Source organism: Taudactylus pleione, unplaced genomic scaffold, assembly GCF_031769625.1.
Source record: "Taudactylus pleione unplaced genomic scaffold, aTauple2 ptg000494l, whole genome shotgun sequence".
Taxonomy (NCBI): Eukaryota; Metazoa; Chordata; class Amphibia; order Anura; family Myobatrachidae; genus Taudactylus; species Taudactylus pleione.
The window spans coordinates 780,427-805,234 of NW_028284896.1; the positions used below are offsets into that span (position 1 = coordinate 780,427).

The 24,808-nt window shown below is 45.5% G+C and overlaps 1 protein-coding gene across 2 annotated transcripts in view; it reads right to left on the minus strand.

Moving 5' to 3' along the window:
* Nucleotides 1–22,636, minus strand: part of PHLDB3 (pleckstrin homology like domain family B member 3) — a 100,616-nt gene extending 77,980 nt beyond the window's left edge. For both annotated transcript variants that reach the window (XM_088449738.1, XM_088449734.1), the window contains exon 1: nt 22,425–22,636. The gene's annotated coding sequence lies outside the window, so the exon portion shown is untranslated. The remainder of the gene's footprint in view (nt 1–22,424) is intronic.
* Nucleotides 22,637–24,808: the final 2,172 nt, after the last annotated feature.

Below are 24,808 nucleotides of genomic sequence, written 5' to 3' on the forward strand. Positions count from 1 at the left end.
TGTATGCATGTCGCAATGTATCGTGCCATCGCTGGGTACACACATGGTGTAATGTGTACCCAGCCTAACACTATGGCGTGAGTGCCAACGTTGCCGGGGGAGCTGCAGCTACGCGACTCGGAGATGAGCAGCGGGACCAGTGTCGCTGATATGTCCTTAAAATAGCATATTGTTTAATTTTATTGTAGATTCTAGTTAATGATCCACTTATAACAGGGGTCCGGCGTAAAAGCAAAGTAGCACGGTTGGTGTCGTGGTAAGCATTACTGCCTAGTCACAGCACTAAGGTCTTGGATTTGATTCCCACCGTGACCCTATGTGTATGGAGTTTATATGTTCTCCCCGTGTTTGCGTGGGTTTCTTCCGGGTGCTCCGGTTGTCTCTCACAATCCAAAAACATACTGGTAGGTTAATTGGATTCTGCAGAAAAAAACAAACTAATGTATATATAGCAATGTGATAGGGAATACGGACTGATGTGAATTCCAAAATATCCTCTGTAAAGCGCTGTGAAATATATGTGCGCTATATATGAATAACTGCACACGGCCGAGAACAGGCTTGGGCACCACAATTCATCATGAGTAAAATGGATGGAATTGAATGACAGAATGTGAAATGAACATTAACAGACTTACAGGTCTATTTACTAAGCAGTGTTAGGAGACAAAGTGAAAAGTGATAAGGCGCCAGCCGATCAGCTCCCAACTGTCATTTTTCAAACACAGCCTGTGACATGGAAGCTAGGAGCTGATTGGCTGGCACCTTATCACTTTTCACTCTGTCTCCTAACACTGCTTAGTAAATAGGCCCCTAAGGGGTATAATTATGAAGGCTCGATTTTGCATTCACATTTATGTTCTATTTAACTTATCTGAAATCGAATCAAACAGACATTTCTTTTTACTGTCAAAATTCCCCATTTACGAAAATTAGATTTTGAAATCTTTTGATGCAATGGTAAGTTACCATCGCATCGAAAGTTTACATGGTGGAAGCCCAGCCATCATTTGATGGGGGTTTTCAATGTCCGTCCCTACTTAAGAGACAAAGGGCAAAATTTACTAAGTGGCGGGTTCTAATCCCCGGCGGTTTGGTGGCGGTTTAACGGTGGGTTCTAAACCCTGGCAATTTAGTGGCGGTTTGACGGCAGTTTCTAAATGACACCAAAACCACTGACTAGTAAGTTTAGCCCTAGCCCTGTTATATTCTATTCTAAGATATGTTTTGACGGTGGTTGTGCAGTGGTTTTGGCCTCAATAAATCTGCATATAACAAAACCGCCGCCAAACCGCCAGGGTTTAGAACCCGCCGCTTAGTATATTTTGCCCAAAGGGGCGTCCTCTTCCTCTGCACAAGTCAACAAAACCAGAGCAGCCAATCAGCAACTGGCTTTTATTCATCTAAAGCAAATTAGACAATGAAAGAACGTTCCCGACTGGTTGCTATGGCCTCATGTATTAAATATTATTAAGTAAATGAGGTCTGGTGACTGAGTGCCCATGGCAGGTATTATTAGTACCAGATGGCCTAATTATCATAGAATGGAGTCTAATAAGTCCTCCCCCAATGCATAAACACTCAGAAGGGAAATTCCTATCTCCAAATGCAACCTTCCTGTATTACACTACCAGTTTGTGAGCTTGGGGGACGTCAGATTTAGCTTATAAAACACTTATGTCTCCCTGAGGGAAACAAACCTTTTAGGCTCCATTACAGTATAGGGGACACACATTAAAGCACCTTGTAATTCATTTATATTCTCCCTCTCATCTGATATCCTTAATTGCTCATTTACTTTTCTGTAGCCTAATTGCCGCGTGCACTCGGAGACCCTTGGTAATTGTGTGGGTCGTCCGTGTTTCGTTCATTTTTTGGCAGATAATGGCGGGTGATGAATTATCATCTGCAGCTATTTTCCAGCCATGCTGGCAGTGATGGAATAGTATAACTCTCTGAACGTGTCCTTCACCTAAACATACACATGCGTGTTTGCATTACCTGTTTACACTGCGTGCCCTTAGTTACAGTATAATGCTGCAGCTGTTAACTCCGTCACTGCCAGCAGGAACAGTATATCTGTGAAGAGGACATAGGGTATTATGCACTCCCATAGCGACATTTTTATATTACTAAGGAAATTCAGTGCAGCACAGACGGTGTAATGGTTAGCATTACTGCCTCACAGCACTGAGGTTGTGGCTTCGATTCCCACTATGGCCCTAGCTGTGTGGAGTTTGTATATTCTCCCTGTGTTTGCGTGGGTTTCCTCCGTGGTGCTCCAGTTTCCTCCCACACTCCAAACAATATACTGGTAGGTTAATTGGCTCCCAACAAATATTAACCCTAGTGTGTATGTGTGTGATAGGGAATATACTGTAGATTGTTAGCTCAACTGGGGCAGGGACTGATGTGAATGGCCAAATACTCTCTGTAAAGCGCTGCGGTATATGTGTGCGCTATATAGATAACTGGTAATAAATAAATACAATTCTTTGTGATGTGCCTCCAACACTTATTTTTCCCTTGCACCTCTGACAGGGGTAGGCAACATATAGCACTCCATCTGCTGTGGAATTACACATTCCCGAATGCACTGCCATCATTTTGCTGTTAGGGCATGCTGGGATGTGTAGTTCCCCAGAAGCTTGAAGGCCACAGGTTGCCTGCCCCTGCGATGTGAGAACATTGTAACCGCCATGCTTGCAGTGGTATATTCCCACCTCCCATGGCTGCAGAGGACCACGAACCGCAAACATGCTTCCACGGTAACGTGAACAGCAGCCCGCACAGTTGCTGGTGTTGCCGGCTGTTAGCATTACCATGGAAGCACGTGTGCGGTCCAGGTCATCTTCAGATAAGTCTCCTCTCCAGCGGCGGCCACTGTGCAGGAAGTGGAGGCCCCATGTCCTAGACTTGGACCACAAATGGCTGCTGGTTATGTCTGAACTAGATGTTATTTATGTGGTTATTTACAGTGTAATGCCAAGCCCTGTTATTGCCAGCACATTAGCTGAACACATGGGTGCCACGCTGTCCTGTCAGCATCTATAGGAACAGCACCCAATGTGCTACAAGCCATCAGCACTGTGCCTCATCACGGGCGGTGTCCTAGTCACTCTGTTATTACACCCTCCTATTGTTTAGTCCGGATATAGAGAACATGTATATAGTACTTATATTATTGTAACCTGGTTTGAATAAATATTATATAATTAGGTGTTACTATAGCGTGCGCTCTACCACAGTGTGTCTATGAATAGCATAGTGTCTTCCTGGAACACTGAGTGCAAAAACAATTCAATCTATATGACACAATAACTTTTTATCCATATACCTTCTATTTGTTATAGATCCCACTACACATGCCACAAATAATCATCTCCATCTTTTCTTAGCACTTTACGGCACAAATATAATGGCCTCTTGTGTCACATATTCTTTTTATCACTAGTGGCCTGGCAGCACCATGCCGATGAGATGGCCGTGCTTCTTGAGGGGTGCTGAGCAGATTATGGGGCCCATTCAAGGATGGACGGATGGTTGCAGCTCCGTCTATTGGCGGTCGTCCATCGGAGACTTCATGCAAACACCGCTAAGAAGCCCTTCCCTGGTGTACATCCGTGCGTCCAAATGTGCAAGGACTGAAATAGCGATTGAAGCGTCTTTTGATGCACCTTTAGTCGCACCACTGAAACCTCCAAGTAAGACCTCAGTTGAGCATCTGTGGACACAACCACTTTCACCGACACGCCTGCAATATGCCCATCAGACAGACCATCTCCATGCATGTGCTACGCCACCTCCCAGGAACGCAACCGACAGGTCTGTCACCATGTGTCTCGATCGGAATAGCACCTTTGTGCGTACACCAGGTGTAATGCATACACCGTACCAGTGGGCAGACCACACTCTATATATTACCACCATATAGTGATGTACTATTTTGAGGTTTGGTCTATTTTCTTAACTACTATATAACCCCAGTGTTTCTAAAAGTTTTAGCAGAGGGGAGTAACTTGTGGCTATCCAGCTACTGTGGAACAACAAGTTTCAGCATGCCATCTAATTAAGAGTGTGCATTAATTGAGCTCATGTATCATACAGAATAGCTGCTGCCTACAATATTATTTCAACACAGCTGAAATGATTTATTGTCGAAAGACGATCACACCAAACGCTCACCCATATAGTAATGATATCAATATACAGTATATGTATTTTTTCCTATCCTATATTATATTAGAAGGCAGTAACTTAGCCAATAAGTGCATTGACTGTGTAACAATGGCCAACGTTATACAAAAAAGCTTACAATCTAATCTCACAGGAAGAGACCGGACCAAATTCATATTTAGCTGGAACGGGTCTCGTTTTGACCTGACATCAGCTTTCCATAGCTCCAAACTGGACTCTTCCCAGCTCTCATGCTCCAGAGTTAAGAGTCACTCATTCCACAGACAACCTGTGATCTTATTACGCTGACATTTTGGCACATTACAGAATAACCAGATTAAGCTGCCAAGCAATGTTAGGATACAACGCAGGGCACGCCAGTCCTGCTTGTCCTAGGCACACTGGGCTGCCAGGTATTCTGTATAATGCAAGCAACCAACATCCCCCGTTCTAATGTACCAGAGCCTTGTAAATATTATTCATGGGTGCTCTCCAAGGCCGGCAGTGACAAGATGACTTAGCGTCCTGGCATTCAAAACATGTGTACAGTACACAGCTGGTAAATGGCACACAGCTCATAAACCAACACTCCAATTCCAGGGAACCTTTTACATTGCAGTGCATTAGCCAGAGGGGAATCCAGTCATTTTAAGGGCAATTTGCATAATGGAGGGGAAAAAAGCTTTACAAGCCTAATACACAAACATATGGCGCTACTTCAAAAAACAACACCTGACTGGATAAACACAGCACCGTCCAATCAGGTGCTGCTTTTCACCAGGCTAATGTCTCTATACAGCAATGGATATACCTCAATCTAAGCACGCAATCTTTCTAAAATCTGCTTTTGACTAGTCGGGTCTGACATTTATTGGCATCTCCTGCTCATTTGATATGTAGCCATGTTTTCAAGTGGTCGGCTATATAGTAATCTACAGGCAAATCAGGTTATCAGAATTTTACACAGCAGCACAGATTATTTCAGGAATTAGCAATCCTGATAGAGCAGTATATGACAGGGGGCACTGATAGATGTGACAATTGTAATGGAGGCAGCAGGAAGTCACAGACTAAGTTATATAGTGGAAGGAGCAGGGCCCCCAGCAGCACAGAGTAAATCAGCAGATGAGTGATGTGTTAGTGAGGACGGGGCTGCATGTGACAGGGGAGGTATCATTATATGCGGAGAGGGATGGAGAAAGCAAGAATCTACAGATAAAGTCATATAGTGGAATGAGCAGGTTCCCCCAGCAGCACAGAGTATATCAGTCATAACTTACTACTCTCCCAGTACGTCTTGGAGAATCCAGAATCTTGGGTAGCTCTCCCAGACACCCAGAAAAGTAGGTAAATCTCCCAGAGGCCGAATGCTACTGCCCACTTCACGAGTGAAGTAGGTGGTCCGAGTGGCTTAATTACCCGATTCGCACTAAAACTCATCATCGAGGTCCTGTTCATCTCCTTACAATACCGGCAATCGCAGCATTGAATAGCAAGGGTGAAGCCATGATGATGCAATTGCAGCAAGATGTCAAACCCCCCCAACCGTCCATTTAGTCCCTGCTCCCCCCCCACTGCACCCGGTCATACTCTTTTTTTATATCTTTATTAATTACTACTATCCATGGTACAACACATCTTAAACTGTATAGCTGCATACACACGTAAAGATTTTCTGTCCAACCATCCAACTAGTTGATTGGTTGGAATGAAAATCTGGTAATGTATGGGAGTAAATGATGATCAGTAATTTGCTCCTAAATGCCAGAAAACAGATGACAATCTACGTCAGACAAGTTTGTTAAATGTTTGATCTAAACAATTTGTTCAAACAACAGTTTTTGTCCATTTTCCGGCTTTTGGGAGCAAATTGCTGATTGTCATTTGCTTTCATTCCTTACCAGATTTTCATTCAAAATAATCATCTAGTTGGATGGTTGGACAGAAAATCTTTACGTGTGTATGCAGCTTATGAATTAAGCAATTTTTTTTTGTAAAGTAAAAGTCTATATACAAGTGACACATGGGGTAAATGACCAGAAGTCGCTCTCGGTTTGCAGTTCTTTGAAATTCTATACAGATTTACCAAACCACGGCCTGGTCATCCTTTACTCAAAAATACTAATGTATCATGTTGATAAAGGCATAATTAACCCAATCCAAAAAATCAAAAGAATTTGTCCCACAATATTACAACTAATCTAGGAATAAAATACCTGTAGACCAGCCTTAGGTTATGTTTCAATCAAATTGTAAATAATTCCCAGCAGACAGACTTCAGGAGGGGAATTAATGAATTTATTTTTTTTGGCGCCTTAACTAATGAGCAGCCGATAGAGATATTCATATTGTTGCTCTTTTCGTCCGCAAAAGCCGCCGACATTTCTGCTCGCAGACGCCTGAGGTAGAGAGCAGAAATGTGCAAACAGTCAGTGTTTTGGGAGCCTAACCAGGCCTTGAGACGGGCTTAGCACGGCTAAACCCGGTACTTTCCGGCACGACAAGCTCGACAATGATCGGGCGTCCAAAACAATTGAATTCCCCCATTGGTGTTTTAACCTGTGGAAAACAATAAAATTCATTGTCCAATTGGCCACAATACATATAATTTGAAGTTCTGCAGATCTTTGGGTCGTAGTCCCATCCTATGAAGGCGTACAAGAGTAAAAGACTATTCTATCAGCAAACATAACATATCAAAGTCTCTGTGGTGGTAATAACAAACGAGGAAAAACAGGTTATAGCTACTTCCTCCACACCACTGGCCAGTAAAGAGCCATTTTCTCAGTTTCAAGTGGACCGGATAAATAATTTAGCAAAAGTGCAATATACAGGGGAAAAGCTTTAAGCAAGATAAGTAAACCGGCAACAAATTTTACTCCTTCCTGAATCCAGGACATAAAATCAGGGAATTCTTTATATATGAGGTCCTGCATAGGGCTGTGCGGAGATACTTGGTTGAATTCAAAATGGAGTAAGCATACTTTGGAGTAATACAACCACTAAGTGCAACGTTAAACAGCATAATACACACTCAGCTGCCATTTTATTAGGCTTGATAATGCGAATATCTAATCAGCTAATGATAAGTCTAAAACACACTGCATTAAAGCATGCAGACAAGGTCAAGAGGTTCAGCTGTTGTTCAGACCAAACACTGGAAAATGTGATCTAAGGGCCTGATTCAGAGCTGAACGCTCTGACCAGAGCGCTCGCCCTGAATCAGGGCCCTTCTACCTTTTTTTGGAGCGTCCTCATGGACGCTCGCATAGCTGTGGGTTACCATGGGAACGCCTCCGTCTGGCAGGCACGCCCACCGAAGGGGGCGTGCTGTCAATCAACATCGACAGCACGCCCCCTTTGGTGCGAGACCCGGAGCGATGGAGAGCCCGTCGCTCGCCGGGTCTCGCGCATGCACACGACGGAGCTCCCTCCGTCGTGCGCATGCGCAGTGGGGGAACATCGACCCGCTTGCGAGCATACTGCCGCTCACGAGCGGGTCTGAATGACCCCCTAAGTAACTTTAACCATCAAATGATTGTCGGTGCCAGGCAGAAACCCAGAAACTGCTGATCTCCTGGGATTTTCACACACAAAGGGGGTCATTCAGACCCACTCGCGAGCGGCAGTACGCTCGCAAGTGGGTCGATGTTCCCCACTGCGCATGCGCACAACGGAGGGAGCTCCGTCGTGCGCATGCGCGAGACCCGGGGAGCGACGGGCTTCCCATCGCTCCGGGTCTCGCACCAAAGGGGGCGTGCTGTCGATGTTGATTGACAGCACGCCCCCTTTGGTGGGCGTGCCGGGGGCGTGCCTGCCAGACGGAGGCGTTCCCATGGGAACGCCTACCGTCTGAAGCCGGCCCCACTGACATCACTAGTGATGTCAGTGGGAGTGATTTTGGCTCTGATGACTCCAGGGCTTGTGGGAGGGAGACCCTACCGCAGGGTCTCCGCCGCAAGTCCGATGGTCGCGATGGTCAAGACCATCGCGACCATCTTTTTGGACGCTCGTATATGCTGTGGGTGGTGACCCACAGCTATACGAGCGTCCAGGAGGACACTCTATTTTCATGGAGGAGGGCCCTGATTCAGAGCGAACGCTCTGGTCAGAGCGTCCGGCTCTGAATCAGGCCCAAAGTGTCTAGAACCTACAGAAACGCAAACAAAAACATCTCGTGAGCAGCAGTTCTCTGGGCAAAAACGCCTCGTCAATGAGAGAATGGGCCGATGGGTTCATGGTGACAATAAGGTGAAACGAACTTAAATAACCATTAAAGCTATGGTATGCAGAAGGGCACCTCTGAACGCACATCGAATCTTAAAGTGGATGGGTTACAGCAGCAGTAAACCACACCAGGTTACACACCTGTCTGCTTAGAACACTAAACTGAGGCTACAATGGGCACAGGCTCACCAAACCTTGGAACAAAGCTCCTGGTCTAACTGAGATATGCAGCTGGTAATGAGGTCAGTGTACTCCAATGGCCTCCACAGTCATTAGTCCTCAATCCGATACAGCACCACTGGGATATGGTGAAATGGGAGACTTGCGGCATGAATGTGCATTATATCTGCAAATCTCAGTTCAATGCTACATGCAGAAGCAGACAGTATTTACCCTGCATGCAAAAATAATATATCTATTATTCCAGGTGCAAAATACTTGCTGTTTTTTTTTATGCTCTCTACCCAGATAGACAGTGACTACCTATAATATTATTTCAAAGGGCAATGCATTTACTATGGCAAAGAAATCCCGTTAGCAGACAGTTTATAATGCTAGAGGTTGAGCAGCAAGTAATCGCACAATATTATGCATGCATTCTGTACAGGATCCCTTACACATTAGGAACACAGGGCCTCATTCAGAGATGAACTGTAATGCGATCGCAGCCGCGTTTTCATACGCAACGCAGAAGCGAAAATATGCTAATGTTAGCAAAGATCACCCGAGCATAAAGACGCCCACTGCCGCCTTCTTACCGGCGTGCGACAATGCATACCCACGTAAATATCGGTAACATCGCCCATCTTACCCTTGCAGTAGGTCTGACCCGCCGCAGCCTTGAGAGCTCTTCTGACACGCAGAGCTGCTTAGGCATTAGTAGTAGCGTTCCCGCTGGGCTGTTTTAGCGGGGCGCGGCGCCCTGCCCTACTTCTGGAGGGCAAAAAGCACCCTGCCCTCCAGAAGGAGGTCAAAAAGCACCCTGCCCTCACAAGTCTGAGGGTGCCGTCTTCACCCGCGGGACGCAGTGTCCCACGGGTGGAGAAATGTGCGGTGACCCGGTCACCGCCGGAGAATAGACGCCGGGCGCATGCGCCCGGCATCTATTCTCACTGTCTGCAGTGCTTGGGGGCTGCCCGGCATGTCCGTAAGTGCCGGGCACGCCCCCAAGTATGACGAAAAGGGGACGCGTCTTATAGACACGCCCCCTTTTCATGCCCACGCCCCTTTTTCGGACGCGCGCCTTCGGCTCTCGCACAAAGTTGCCCTCTCTAGCTGCGGTGCCCTGCCTGCCGCCGGAGCTACACTGAACACTATAGCAGTGGCTAATTTATGCACGCCCATGTAACGGCGTTTAGACGGACAGACAAACCCCGCGTTTTTCTGACCACTCCCCATTACCACCCCCAAACGCTGACAACCTGTCCGTCACTTTGTGATGGGATCCTCTGTACGTCCGTAATCGCAATGCGAAAGCTACGCAAGTGCAGTGCGGTGCAGGCGCAATGGCAAACAATCGCTCGATCTGCGTGAAAATTGCATTAGCGTCCATATCTGAATCGTGGCCACAGCCTCTTATCATTATCAGTGTGCTGAGAGCTGCAAGTAGGTTACCTGGGTCATAAATACTTCCCTGATCCTTCTGTCTGGTCACCTTGAAATAACTTCCTGATTCCGCAGCTTATCGCATTTAAAGTTATAATTTCATGGTCCAAAACAAAACACCACAACTGTACGCCCACATGCCAAGTTGGTCACGTCACTCTGAACTAGGGATGTGCAGGCTCGGATAGGTTCGACTTTGCACGTGGAGTTCGGATTTTTCCCTCCAAAAAAACGGAACTCAGAAAGAGGCAAAACGTCATCTTGCACGGACGAACATCATCATTCCTGGACAAAAGTCCAGGAATGATGATGTTCGTCCATGCAAGATGACGTTTTGCCTCTTTCTGAGTTCCGTTTTTTTGGAGGGAAAAATCCGAACTCCACGTGCAAACTCAAACCTATCCGAGCCTGCACATCCCTACTCTGAACGCAGCAGCAACTTTCCTCCCATGCTAAAGGGTTGCTAAATCAGATATGTAATTCAGGAGAACTGTGATACTTCGTGCATAAAGTGATCTTCTTAATGTTGCATTGCCACTTTGGAAACTTTTTTTTTTCCCTGAAAGTGATCCCTCCCTTTAGACGGCGCCACCAGGGGGGAGGGGGATTGGGGGTGCTGCTACATGCTGCTTTTTTTCCCCTAGAATACAGAACCTCTAAATAATTAAATATTGCCATAATTAAATGGCGGCGGGAAAGAGTGTGAGCAGGGGGACCAATCAAAAGCTGCAATCCATTGCTTGATTTCTTATTTTACGTCATCCATGTATTTCAATTCAAGTTTATTTGTCATTGTACATTAAAAATATAGAAATATATTAACAGACAACAACATTTTTCTTACTTTTTACCACATCTTTTCAAAGTGTAACTTAAACAGGAGGAGCCTATTTACGGTGTACATATGGACACATTGCGCCCATTCCTGAGTCGAAGGCAGCCGAGTCTATGGGCTCGATTCAATTGAACGCAAAGGAAATAGTGCTGGTAGGGAGTTCCCGGAGCTATTCAATTCTGCGCACGGTTAGGTCGGAGTATACCCGTTCTCCCGCCCCTCGTGCCGTAAACAGTGTGTTTAGTCGCGAGAACAGGCATTATCTGACTAAACTGCCCGGCGCGATGCTATTTCCGCCATTCTAAGGGCAGAAAACAGCATCGGGCCTGTACTTTTGACGGATTTCTGCTCGCACCCATGGAGGGGTGCAAGAAGAAATCCTTAACAGCGCGCAGAAATTAATAGCTCCTTCCCGGCGCTATTTAATTCGCATTCAATTGAATCGAGCCCTTGGTCTGGTATATTGGCGGTCGCCCATTTACGACTTTACATAAATGCCGCTACAAAGTCCTTCCCTGGTAAATATCTGTGCGTCCTGCTGTGCAAGGGCTGAGACGTCCGCTGTCAGCGTCCATAGGTGATGATATACTGATTGGTGCGACTTTAGATGCCACCATCGAGGCTTACACCAGCCCTATGGCAGGGGCAGTTTATCCATCCGTATATGGCCTCCTGTGTGGGCGTGAAAGTGTACACAACCACTTTCACCAACACGCCCACATCACTCCGGACCATCTCTGTGCGTGCGCTCAGCCGCCTCGCTGTCACTGCCCATCACTTTTCTAAGACATTCCCGATACCAAGCATCTCACTGGCACCTTTGTGCGTACACAGTGTAATACCAATTTTTAGGGATGTTGGCGCATGCGCAGTAGCAATAAAATAAAACGCTGAACTACATGACATCGGCAATGCGCGTGCCTCAGAATCACTGCCTTTTGAAATAGCAGAGGGTGCTCCTGTAGTTGCTGGGGGCCTGGTGGTGGACGGAGGAGCAGTAGCAACTGTGAATTTTGTTGCGGCCACTACTGCTAAGCCATACCTCCCTACATTTCAAAGATGAAAGGAGGGACAGGGCGCGCGCCCCCGAAAAGGGGGCATGGCTTCCGTAAAAAGGGGCGGATCCAAGTGAAACCGGGCGTAGCCTCACAGCTTCCCCCATTTTTGTCACTTTGGGGGCGTGCCCAGCACTCTCCAAGATACTAGGCAGCCCCCAGGCAGTCTGTACACAAGAGAACAGATGCCGTTGCATCTGTTCTCCTCCTGCACACCCGCTGCTCTGCTCTGGTATGTGCTTTCCCCAACTTCCCCCCAACCGCGGGATACTGCGGCCCGTGGGTGGGACAGCAGGAAAGTCCCTGAAAAACGGGACTGTCCCGATGGAAGTGGGACAGTTGGGAGGTATGGCTAAGCTATGCTAATGCCACAGCCAATCTGCTTCCTACTGAGGCGGCCACCGGTTTCGGCTCTAGGGATATTTCAAGGGGAGTTATGAGATGTTCAACTATCTTATTATAACATCATAATAACCAGTGAGAAACCATACTAGTGCATGAGCGGATATCCCAGCTGTCCGGATGCCGCTAGTCAGAATACCGACACCCACAGCAGTCAATGGTGAGTATATTTCTAACCCTTACCCTAACCTAAATTTAATTTGCAGACTCATATTTGGGACTCCAACCTGGAATTTTAGTGTAATCAATATATTTTGATCATTGCTGCCATCTTATTTTGTTTCAATTGGAATCTTTAGTATAATTTCTATGTTATTTTTTGACCAGGTTTATTAAATATATGTTTTTATTTCTTACCTTGTTGCATGTATTTTTTAGATTGAGCGCTGTAATCTTTTGGTGTTTATTAAGACAGAGTGCATTTCATATGCAAGGAGTTAAATTAAACACCCGAGCCAGTATGTCTGACTACGGGCTATGGAGGGTTAAGGTTTTAGTTACTAGGCAGTGTTATGGGATGGGGTGATGGGGTCAGCCTACAGTATAGGAGGGACGCTAGGGGGTGGGGCTTCGGGGACTTTTCGAGGTGATTGCTGTAGCAGCCATTTTAGGTCTGCTTCCTTTTGGTTTGTTCCACGCCCTCCCTTCCTGTTTATTACTGGTGTCAGCTTTGGCGTGTGGTGGGAATTAATGGTTGCCGTCGACATCTGTCTATGGGGGCTTCAGGTGCTCTCCCTCCCCAATACATGGCTTAGGCTGATTCTTCCCTACTGGGGTCAGCGGTACCATTGCTCCAGGTGAGCTCATTGGGGCGGGACGTGGATACCTTGGGCGTGGTAATGGGCTGGCTGGTCGCCTCCCATTTTGGTAAGGGTGGCGTATGGAGTGGCAGTTGGTGGATCTTGCATTGTGGGGCCGTTCTTTCGGTGCCACCATTCTTTATCTGTCCTTTCCTCTTCTTAGTTATTTAGTATTGTTTAGTATTTTAAGTATCTGCTAGTTTAAAAAGCCATTTATAGTTTAAATAGGAAAATAAATAAAAGCTGACCCTCCTTTCCCCTTAAGCAGTTCTCAGTGTTGTATTTCTATATTATTATGGTTACTGGTTTTGCACTACACTGGGAGTGGGAGGACATACATCTGGTGATGGGGAGTTTAATACAGAACCAAAGCAACTTGCAATGGGCTTCCCAATGGGTAATAAACCCATACATTCATTGTTGCGAGTTATCAATTTAGTGGCACCGTTGATCCACAAAACACTGGATAGTATGGCAATGGAATCAGTTTTGGGAAGCCCACCAACCAAAATCACCCTTGTGTGTCCAGCATTACCAATGAAAAAATAGGTGGGGCTATTGTCAAAGTTTATAAAGTGAATAACAGGCAATATTGATGGCTCTTACTACAAACAGACAGAACCAATAACTGAATTAAGGGGAGATTTATCAAAGTTTAGGATAGATATAAAAGTACCATCTTATCAGCTCTGAACTGTAATTTTTCAAACAAAGCCTGTAACATGACAGCTAGAAGCTGATTGGTTGGTACTTTATCTCTCTCCAACCTTTGATAAATCTCCCCCTTAACCTGAAGCACCTGAGACCTATAGACACATGTATCTCTACAAGAGACATAAGAAAATGGCATGTTTGTTTCTGTGGCTGCTGATGTTGTCAGAGGGTGGTTTGAGATTAGACCTGAGGGGACTTATCTTCTCATCTTTAGAACTGACAGTTTAACCACCAGACTGTACTTCCGTGATAACTGTTCCTGTGCCAGAAGCAGGGGCCGGGTGCATTTTTATATAATGAGGTGACACTTTCCCAACAGACAGCGCACTGCATACTTGTGTCTGAGTGACAGGCACCTTGTGACAGAGAGGTGACACACATTCCTGTCAGTGATGCGAGTCGTCGTAAAAGAGGGGACGAAACCGGGTTCGGTGTACACAGACCAGGGCGTGTGTGCTGCCACATATCAGTCAGGTGCTAAACAGGGGGCAAGGTGCTTGAGCAAGAATGCTATGCTGCACTGCACTTTATCACTTTACATGTACTGTACCTGTTATGATGTAGCGCTGACAAGAGAGGCTTTTATACTTCTAAAGACTCTGGAAACAGCCCCTTCTTCCATGTTGGTTTTCTGGGCAGTGCTTTGTAACAAGAGGTCCTTCTGCTAAGTACACACTACAGTGACAGATCGATCAAGAGACCGATCCGCCGATTGATAAGCTATACACACTTACAATTGGCCGCTCGATGTGTCTGGGCTGACATCACAACTGGGTGGGCATTTAAATTTGCCCACCCAGTTGAGATGTCAGTGTTGGCGGACACAGAAGCCAGTGTACGGTCGGTGAGAGGGTTGTCCGTACAGACATGCACCATACTTGCCGGCTGGCTGCCTCCCGCATTAGCGGCGGAACGGGGGAGCGTGAGCACCTTCTTGCATCATCCTGGCCCACAATGACAAGATTACCGATTATGAACGCATCATCGCCCCCCCGACCCTCTTGGGGTGCGGGGATCCATGCTAGGTAGCCGGCCAGGAGACTTGCCCGCTTTTCCGGGTGGCTGGGAGCGCCAGACGATATTCGTGACCCTCCCGGTACGTTCTGGGAGAGTAAGCAAGTATTAGAAGCACCGATATATCGGCATCAGCTGTACTGCAGAGCCGACCCGATATGTCTGTAAACGACATTGTTCACAGACATATCGAGTGTACACACACGCCGATGCACTTGCGATATATCGTACATCAATCGAACAAACAATATATGGACAGATGTGCACCCAGTTTAAGTCTTGGTATGTGAATTTCTACTGTACACTTCAGTGGTGACTGCCCTCCCATTTCTGTGTGTTATACACACCCACACAGTGCCCACTTTGTGAGGTACACCAGCTTGTTAATCCAGATATCTATTCAGCTATTTTGTGTACCAAACTACATAAAAACTCGCAAGTATGGTCAAGAGGCTCAGTTGTTGATAAGACCAAACAACAGAATGTGGAAAAAATTATCTCAGTGACTAACCATAGTATGGTTGTTGTTGCCAGATGGGGACGGTGGGTGTCTCAGAAACTGCTGATCTTCTGTGATTTCCAGACACAACAGTCTCTAGAATTTACAGAGAATGGTGCGCAAGCCAAAAAACATCTAGGGAGCATCGTCTCTGTGGGCGAAAATGTAGTCACAGGAGAAGAGCCAGACTGGTTCAAGCTGGGTTAAATGACAGTAACTCAAATAGCCATGCAATACAACAGTGGTGTACAGAAGGTTTATTGCTAATGTAAATGTGGTTGTTTAAGGTGACGTGTCTTCATTTATGTAGTAAGACAGGTCAGGTGTGTGAATTTTGCACACATGATGATAATAAATGAAGGCCTCATCTAGTGCTGCTCACTGTATGTTGACCTGTCGTCTATTAGTCTATGTGCATCTAACACTCACACAAGGTGATGGCGGCTATTTGTCTGAACTAAGATTTAGAATACTGTAACCTGTTAATTAGTTACTAGGGAACTAGTAACATCACTGAGGCTCTTTGTGAGCAATAGCAATATTTATCATCTGTATGGTTTCACTAATATATATATATATATATATATATATATATATATATAGCGTTCCCGCTAGGTTGTTTTAGCCCTGCCCTCTTTCTGGAAGGCAAAAAGCGCCCTGCCCTCCAGAAGGAGGGCAAAAAGCGCCCTGCCCTAACAGCCTGCGGGAACCGTCTTAACCCGCGGGTCGCAGTGTACCGCGGGTGAAGAAATGTGCGGTGACACGGTCACCACCGGAGAATAGACGCCGGGCATCTATTCTCCCTGTCTGCAGGGCTTGGGGGCTGCCCGGCGTGTCCGTAAGTGCCGGGCACGCCCCCAAGAGGGACGAAAAGGGGACGCGTCTTATAGACACGGGCGCGCGCACGTGCCCTCTCTAGCTCCGGCGCCCTGCCTCACGCCGGAGCTAGAGTGAACACATATATATATATATATATATATTCTGCGGTGGGAAAGCTGATCGATGTTAATATGTTAATCGATTTAGATTTTAAATCAACCTTTAGTAAATTTACCCCTCAGTGTATAGAAAGGTGCATTAAGTAGTGCCTGAATGTATTAGGGACACACATACTAAAAGGGTCATGGGTTCCCTATGTATGGCAATGCACATCCCTATACTAGGATTCTGGCCTCCAGGTGTCAGGTGCCATGTGTCAATGGAGCCCAGCAAAAATAGGGACATGACAGAAGCTTGTGACAAAGAGAAAAAAAAACCTAAACAGATTGTGTCCATTTACTAGCAGGCCATGTATATCATTCCCATCCATCAGTCCAAGCACTTCATTGTGTATAGCAACTAAACCTGCCAGATGGGTCACCATAAACTAAAATAAAAAAACCCCACAAACTAACAAAAAAAAATAAAAATGAAATGGACTTTTATGGGAATGTTTATGACCCGGCCTCAAGAGCACAGCGGTGAGGCCTGGCCAGGCTGCTTTTCAGCACAATTTCACACTTCACTATTCATATGGTTTGAGCTGAAAGCTTGCACTTAGATTTATAGGGGGAGGGGCATGGAGTTAACGAAAAAAAAAAAAGGCGGAAAACAACTTATCATAACAAAGGGTACCAGACGATGGTAGGTATGATTAACAACTTCATCAGGGCCTCTTTATAGTAACTTTGAAAGAGGCACATTTACCGAATAGTAAAGTTAACCTTTATTTTATTTTTTTTGCATTAAATCTCGCAAAAATAAACATTTCACACCGGCAACATTTTATTTCATATTCAGGGCCCCATTTATCAACGGTCCTAAATACCAGCAGCATATATGGTTTAGTATCGCAGTGATATAAACAAATATACCACTGGTAATTTTCATTACTTAACCCGCCGGCGAGGTCCAGCACGTCCCCCCTTCTCGCGGGGACCTCCGTTTACTTGCTGGCGTCCTACTGCTGCCAGTGACGGGCATCTATGTCATGCGCGACGGTCATTCTGCGCATGTGCATGACTGTTTCACCCGCCGGGGACCTGACAGTGCCTGGAAAGCTTCACTGAAGCCGGAGAGGCTTATACCGGGTCTCCATTGCCGTATCACGGTACAGTGACAAACAGTGGTAATCTTAGATTACAGCTGTTTATTGAATACTGGAGGGATTACATAACCCCTTTAGTGACTGCTAAAGGGGTAATGTATCCTTGTTAAATGGGGCCCTCAGTTTGTAAGCAACAGGTCCCTAAACTAAACAACAAGATGGCAACAGAGACTGAGGGGCGAGATGTACAAAAATCCTAGGAGAGAGGGATGAAGTGGAGAAGATGCCCAAACAACCAATCAGCTTGTACCTGTCATTTATGTAGTACAGGTTATGAAATGACAGCCGGAAGCTGATTGGTTGCTTTGGGCAACTTCTCCACAGCTTGATACATCTCCCCTCCCAATGTGATTTTATGTTTATAACAACTGAGCGCACCCAAAATGGCTGCCACACCCCCTGCCAAAATATGTAAAGTGCTTTGTATCCTATTGGGAGAAATACACTATATAATGAAATAATAATTACTATCTAATAATAATTCTCTAAGGTCTGTGGCGTCTACAATACGCATGCGCAGTTGAAGCCGGGGCGTGCGCCACAGGGTCCCTTTACGAGCTATTAATACTGTAATGTGCTCTTTTTTCCAAGATATAAAAGTACTCTGATATCCTGGTCTGTGAGGAGTCATAGATTTATTACACCAAAAAAAAAAAAATGTACACTGGTTTCTATAGCGGATATTGGTTCCACATACAAAATGGCTGCCATCACAGCATATAAATGGCGGGTACAATGCCATGTCATGTATAGGCTTTGCATTGATAATCGTATACTGTTTACAGACAGGTTACGGCCTTGAGGTCATAATCTACTGAGCGACTATGTTCCAAAGATAATTAGGACTGTACAATTTATATTGCTCATTATTAGCAGAGTGAAAGTGAGCACGTCAGCACTATTCCTGCCATGGGAAAGCCACTCTCGGCTGCATTTCCTATGCCCCATTGACAATAGTACAGACAGTAGTGGTAATCGGACACGGCGTAGGCGATCGTCTTACAGTTCCCATTGTGTTTTGGGGACATCGCCAATAGAAAGTGCATAGTAAACAGCTGTCAAATATAACGCCACCTGTGACCTTTTGCCCCTGATAGGTGTCAAGCTCCCACAACCTGCATCCTCTCAATACAAGTAGCATATGTTAGAGGGATGATACCACCACAATTAAAGTCCTGTTGTTAATTACCTCAGAAAGCCAGGTAACCCATTAGCACTCCCATAGCTGGGACTTTACAGCTCAGACGCGTTATTATAACAGAATGACTTCAATAGCAAAATCCAATTTAAAATCAAGGATGAATATTTTCTGGGGCCTGTGCTTCTAAAAATCAGAATTGATAGCGTCTGACACATAAAAATGTCCCACAGGAAAGGAAACCACCAACATGTAGGATCTATCGGCTGCAAGTGAACCATAGGATAAGAACACATAACCGTAACCAGTCTCTGAAAGCGCCACCCAGACCGGGTACAGTCCTACGGGCGATCACGAGCGCTGAGCCACAGGACCGTACTCCAGTTTGGTGGCACAGTGACTGATTACTTCTGGCGTCCCCGAGGCCTATTAATGTGTTGGGAACATGATAGCACACACACACATACAGGCCAAAAATAGGATCTGCCGTCATCTCCCAACTGTGTACCTTTACCCAATAAGTCTGATAATTACTGTGTGGCCATCTCAAGACCCCGTACGCTACAGTATCGGGCTAACGTCTCAAAATCGCTATAGGTATCGCCGCGTCTGGCCAGAATGAACGTCTTGAGCCGAGTGACCCTTACAATTTTGCTCATCATACATCTATGAATATACAAGAACCTCCCCCCACCTCCCAATGCCCCAGTGTGGTCTCTGGGCTATTCTACGGTATGTTCACATACAGCTAAATGCTGTAATAGATAGCTTCAGATATAGCCCTTTCCCAGAGGCCTATTTTTGGGCATTGTACCCTTGGCCACAATCCAGGCCCCGTCATTATCTGCCTCCTACTTGTCACTTTCCAGGATCTAGTGCTGACTATAGGGAGATTCCACACTGTAAAATATTGCATAAGGACTGCGTATCATCCTACAGTACTTTATATCCGGGGTAGGCAACCTGTGGGCGGCACTCCAGCTGCTGTGTAACTACATATCATAGCATGCCCTGCTACCGTTTTGGTGTTAAGGCATGCTAAAGCTGTAGCAGGGCATGCTGGGATGTGTGGTTCCACAGCAGAAAGAGCACTACAGGTTGCCTACGCCTGCTTTACATTATCCTTGATCTTTCCAATCGGACTCTGGTTGACTCGAAGAAAAAGACCTTGCAATTCCTCAATACACCTATAACTTCAGTTTCTATGTAATTATTATACAGGGCCAGGTACTAGTTGTCCATTACTGGTCTGAACACTGTTAGTGAATACCGTGGTGGGAGAAGGGGTTTAAATGATTGTCCCGCAAGCCACAGCATCTATGTGGCACATAATTACAGTATCTATACTGCACTTATCATTGCAATGAAAGATCTAATTCTGCACAAACTATAAGCCTGGCTACATAGAAGGGATATGATATCACTGCAGCCGATGTAAATACTTTACAATGCGAGAATATATAATAATTTAGGATATATCAAATCCCACAAACCCGGGAACAATATTACAGCTGGCAACTAACTTTTTGGTAGAAATGTGTTTTAGCTTTTCATTGTTTTACGGTCTCCGCTGACTACAGTATATATAATAAGGCTGTCTCCTACATTATACATCATTTTAATTGCAAAAAAATTAATTTCTAGCTCTAAAAGGCACATATATTAAAATAGGACAGTGGTTCCCAAACTGTCCGCCGTGGCAGCCTGGGATGCCTCGGAACATTTGCAGGGGTGCCTCAGGTTGGTGGTCCAGCACCTAATCAAAATCATTTATGGTCAATGTAATGTAAATATGGGTACAAACAGAAGCACAAACCTGTCCTCCACCACAAAACTGAACCTAATGGTGCGTATCCACTACGCGATTAAACAGGCCAATTGAACGATAACGACATCGTTCAATCGCTTGTTAATCGTTCGCAAATCGGCCATGTAAATGTTGAAAACGACCAGCGATGTGCGCGCTAGTCGTTTTTTACATCCATCATCGCCCGAACATGTTGGGTCAACCGGACGACGTCGTCAGGTTGACCATGATCGGTGATGATTGATGTGCCTACACTGAACGACTAGTGTAGGCACATCACAGACTGTGAAACGACTACACGATTACAATGTCGTAATCGTGCACTCGTTTCACAGTCGGCAAGTAGACGTGCACCTTAAGGATGACATATAAGCACAATTTACTTCACTTTACTAGACTTTTTTCTGAATTTCTCAATAACAAAATTTGGGCGTAGGGGTGCTGTGAAAACAATGCCGTTACTCTAGGACGCCGTGATACAACAAAGTTTGAGAACCACTGAAATAGGACATATTTAGAATGCAGATATGATGCTTTTCAATACAAGATGTCATATATATGATACAGCAGCCAAGCTTTAAGTGATAAGACAAAAATAGTAGGTTGCATTTAAAAGAAAAAAAAAAACCATGAATAAATAAAGTTAGATTTAAGTACTTTGAACACAGACCTCAAGATGTAATGTATTAGCGGTGCCCCAGCGGTAGGAAAATAGTTATGGTAATGGATATTCATTTCCTTTCCCAAGTCATTTAGTGAAACCCAGTACGCAGTCTAATCAATGCCAGGTCTGCCACAGCATTCAGTCAAAGGTAAATACAAAGTATTGCATTGGCGTGTTACAACAGCGCATGTATACGCCACAATTACTGATTATTATACCTTCTTTCATGATCAATGCTATTTTACAAATCCATCAAGTTATATAAACTATTTCCTAGACAATCCCACACTTCACAGCTCAGTTGCCTTGATTAAAAGAACCCTCATATATCAATTGTATCTAAAAACGCACCATGTCAGGAGGAAACGCTACGGGCAAATGTAATTGCTTTTAACTTTTATTTAAAATTTAATTTCATACTAAAACAAAAAGCAAAAAGCAGCTGTTTCTATGTAAGGGGTAGATCACATCTGTCAGGCGCTGTAATATGTCATTATACTTGCCTTCTATTAAAAGTATATATAGACACTATTTTATGCTGTATATTACATTTATAGACAAGTGCAGCAGTAACTGGCTTACAAAGCTACAGTCACACACTGTATACCATATACACTGGATACAGACAGAAATGCACACTGCTCCCCACTTGGAAATGTATATAATGGGGATCATTGATCCCTATAGTAAATAGGGATTCTTCATAAAGGAACCAGTGTGCACTCACAGGGCTTTTAATACAGATGTACCATTAATTAGAAGCCTGGGGGGAAGCAGACAGGGTGCAAGCAGCTTTCCTTTGAATGCAGTGACTTATACTATACAGTTCCCACTGCAGATTATTGAGTATATTTTCTAAAGGTCGATCATAATCGATTTTTATGATTTTGAATCTATTAACATCGATGTTGTGTTTCTGTGGCTAAATCACACATTTACTAATACTTAATTCAAAAAAAAAAACTGTCTGCTAGTAAATGTGTGATTTAGTCCCAGAAACACAACATCGATTTGGATCGCTTTTAAATCGATCAAAATCGGTTAAGATCGACCCTTAGTAAATATACCCCTATCAGTTCATTAACTTCTCTGGGGACCTGTAGGTACAGTGTGCTGTCCCAGCCATGCTATATATTCCCTATACACATGTAATGAACCTAAGGTTCCCCAGTCTGAGTCTACCTGGACATGCTGGGACTTTTAGTGCCACACAATCTGGAGAATCATAGGTTGCTCTTGAATGCATATTGGGGTCTACTGAGGAGTATTGTATTGAAATATTATGGTGAACACCCACTAGTAAAACTTTTGACACCACTTTTTGACCACCTCTGTCCCTGCAGATAATTTCTTACAAGATCTGCCCGTCGTCCCTTGCAGGACTGTATGTAGCATGCCTTACCTTGCTGGTGACCTCCCTGCCTTCCTCCTGTGATCCTCTCTGCTGTTCCCTGCAGGACCAAGACAAGGGCAAAGTCTTCCCTCCAGTCACCAGGGACAAGTCCACAGACAGATCCAGTTACACAACAGTAATAGCCCTGTTACACAGCCATACAAGCAGCAGGCATGCACTGAGATCCTGGCATAGCCTGATGTAAGTGTAATACAGCAGCCTCACATGAGTGTGACAGTGTGAATCATTCACAGATACTGGCTGTGCAGGGTCAGCCCCTTCTCCCTGACACACCTCTCTCTCTCATTCCCCTAATCCTTCCCTCCTCTCCTGTTTACCCCCTGACTCTCAGCCCTCTACCCCCCTCCGGGTCCTGCCTCACACAATCCCCTTATCTCTCACTGAACAAAGCAGTTTTACAAACCTTTTGTCTGGAAGTAGAATAGATATAATACTATATCACTCATTGTTTTTGTTTTGTTTGTTTTTTTGTTCCTGTAGATAAGAGACTATTTTCTGCACCGTTTCTGGCTAGGACAGGTAACATATATTATGTTCAGATATATGCATGTACAGTACATTATTAGGGGATAGTACAATAGGACAGGATACTCTTTATATTTATACCTTTTTACAGTATGTGTGGTTAATGTTCTGGAGTCTTAGGCTGGGTACACACTAGACCAGGGGTCATGGAACTTTTTTACCTTTTACCCCAAAATATATTTAGATACGCCGACGTTACCCCCTTGATTTGAAAGGAAGGAAATCATATAGTAGTGCCCCCATATAATGCCCCTGTAGTAGTGCCCCTGTAGTAGTGCCACCATATAGTGCCCCTGTAGTAGTGCCCCCATATAGTGCCCCTGTAGTAGTTCCCCCATATAATGCCCCTGTAGTAGTGCCCCCATATAATGCCTCTGTAGTAGTGCCCCCATATAATGCCCCTGTAGTAGTGCCCCCATATAATGCCCCTGTAGTAGTGCCCCCATATAATGCCCCTGTAGTAGTGCCCCCATATAGTGCCCCCATATAATGCCCCTGTAGTAGTGCCCCCATATAGTGCCCCTGTAGTAGTGCCCCCATATAATGCCCCTGTAGTAGTGCCCCATATAATACCCCTGTAGTAGTGTCCCCATATAATGCCCCTGTAGTAGTGCTCCCATATAATGCCCCTGTAGTAGTGCCCCCATATAGTGCCCCCATATAATGCCCCTGTAGTAGTGCCCCATATAATACCCCTGTAGTAGTGCCCCCATAGTTATGCCCCTGTAGTAGTGCCACTTGTACAAAAAAAAAAACACCTTAATCCCCGCTCCTGCATCCGCCGCCGTCCTGTCCGCCCGGCTGCTCCTCGTAACTATGGGAGAGACGTCATGACGTCTCTCCCATAGTGCGCATGGAGAGAGCCGGAAGCTGGAATTCAGAAGAGATCTCCAGCCTCCGGCTAACGCGGCGCTGCAGGGAAGGAGCCGGGCGACCGCTGGTAATAACATCTCAGAGGGCATCCGGCATAGAGCCTCCCTGCGGCACAGCCGGGCATGCATATGAATCATTCTATATTATACAATGATTCATATGCATGTCCGGCTGTCCGTCCAATACCCCCAGGAATTTCATTTTTACCCCATGAGGGGTAATTTACCCTTGTTCCCTGACCACTGCGCTAGACGAAAAATTGAGCGATTTGTCGTTTTGAGACGATTTGAAACAACAAATCTTCTAGTGTGTACGCACTATTACGCGTTCCCGTGCGTCATTCCTGGCAGCTTCTGATCTGCTGTACATACATGGTGGATGAGAAGATATCTTTAGCGATTTTGTGCAAATCGTGTAACCGGATGACCAGGCGATATGTTAATGTTATATCTTAACAGCCAAACGATGCAAGATATATTGTGCAGTCGTTTGAAGGATTGCGCGGTGTATACGCCAGGGTTGCCGAATTTCTGGCTGCCCCTTCCTGGGAGGGGGCAGCCAGATCGGCATCGCAGGTGGGCGTGGCTGGCATTGAGGAGTGGACCGGGGCGTGGCCACGCGATCGCGTCATTTTGGCCTTACCCCTGCTACACAATTATTGGTACTGTGAAGCAAGGGGAGGGGCCAAAATGACACGATTCAGCGTGAATCACGTCATAGCCCCCCCAGCTGAGGGGATTCTCTTGTAAATGCGTGGGGGGGAGGCGGAAGTAATCGGCAGACACAGAGGAAGGTAATGGTGCCTGGTGACGGAGGATGGTAAAGGAGGCTGGGGCAGAGGAATGTGATGGAGGCTGGGGCAGAAGGTGACGGGCTGGACGCAGAGGAAGGTGAAGGGGGCAGAGGAAGATGAAGGAGGCTGGGGCAGAAGGTGACAGAGGAAGGTGAAGGTGACAGGAGCTGGAAGCAGAGGA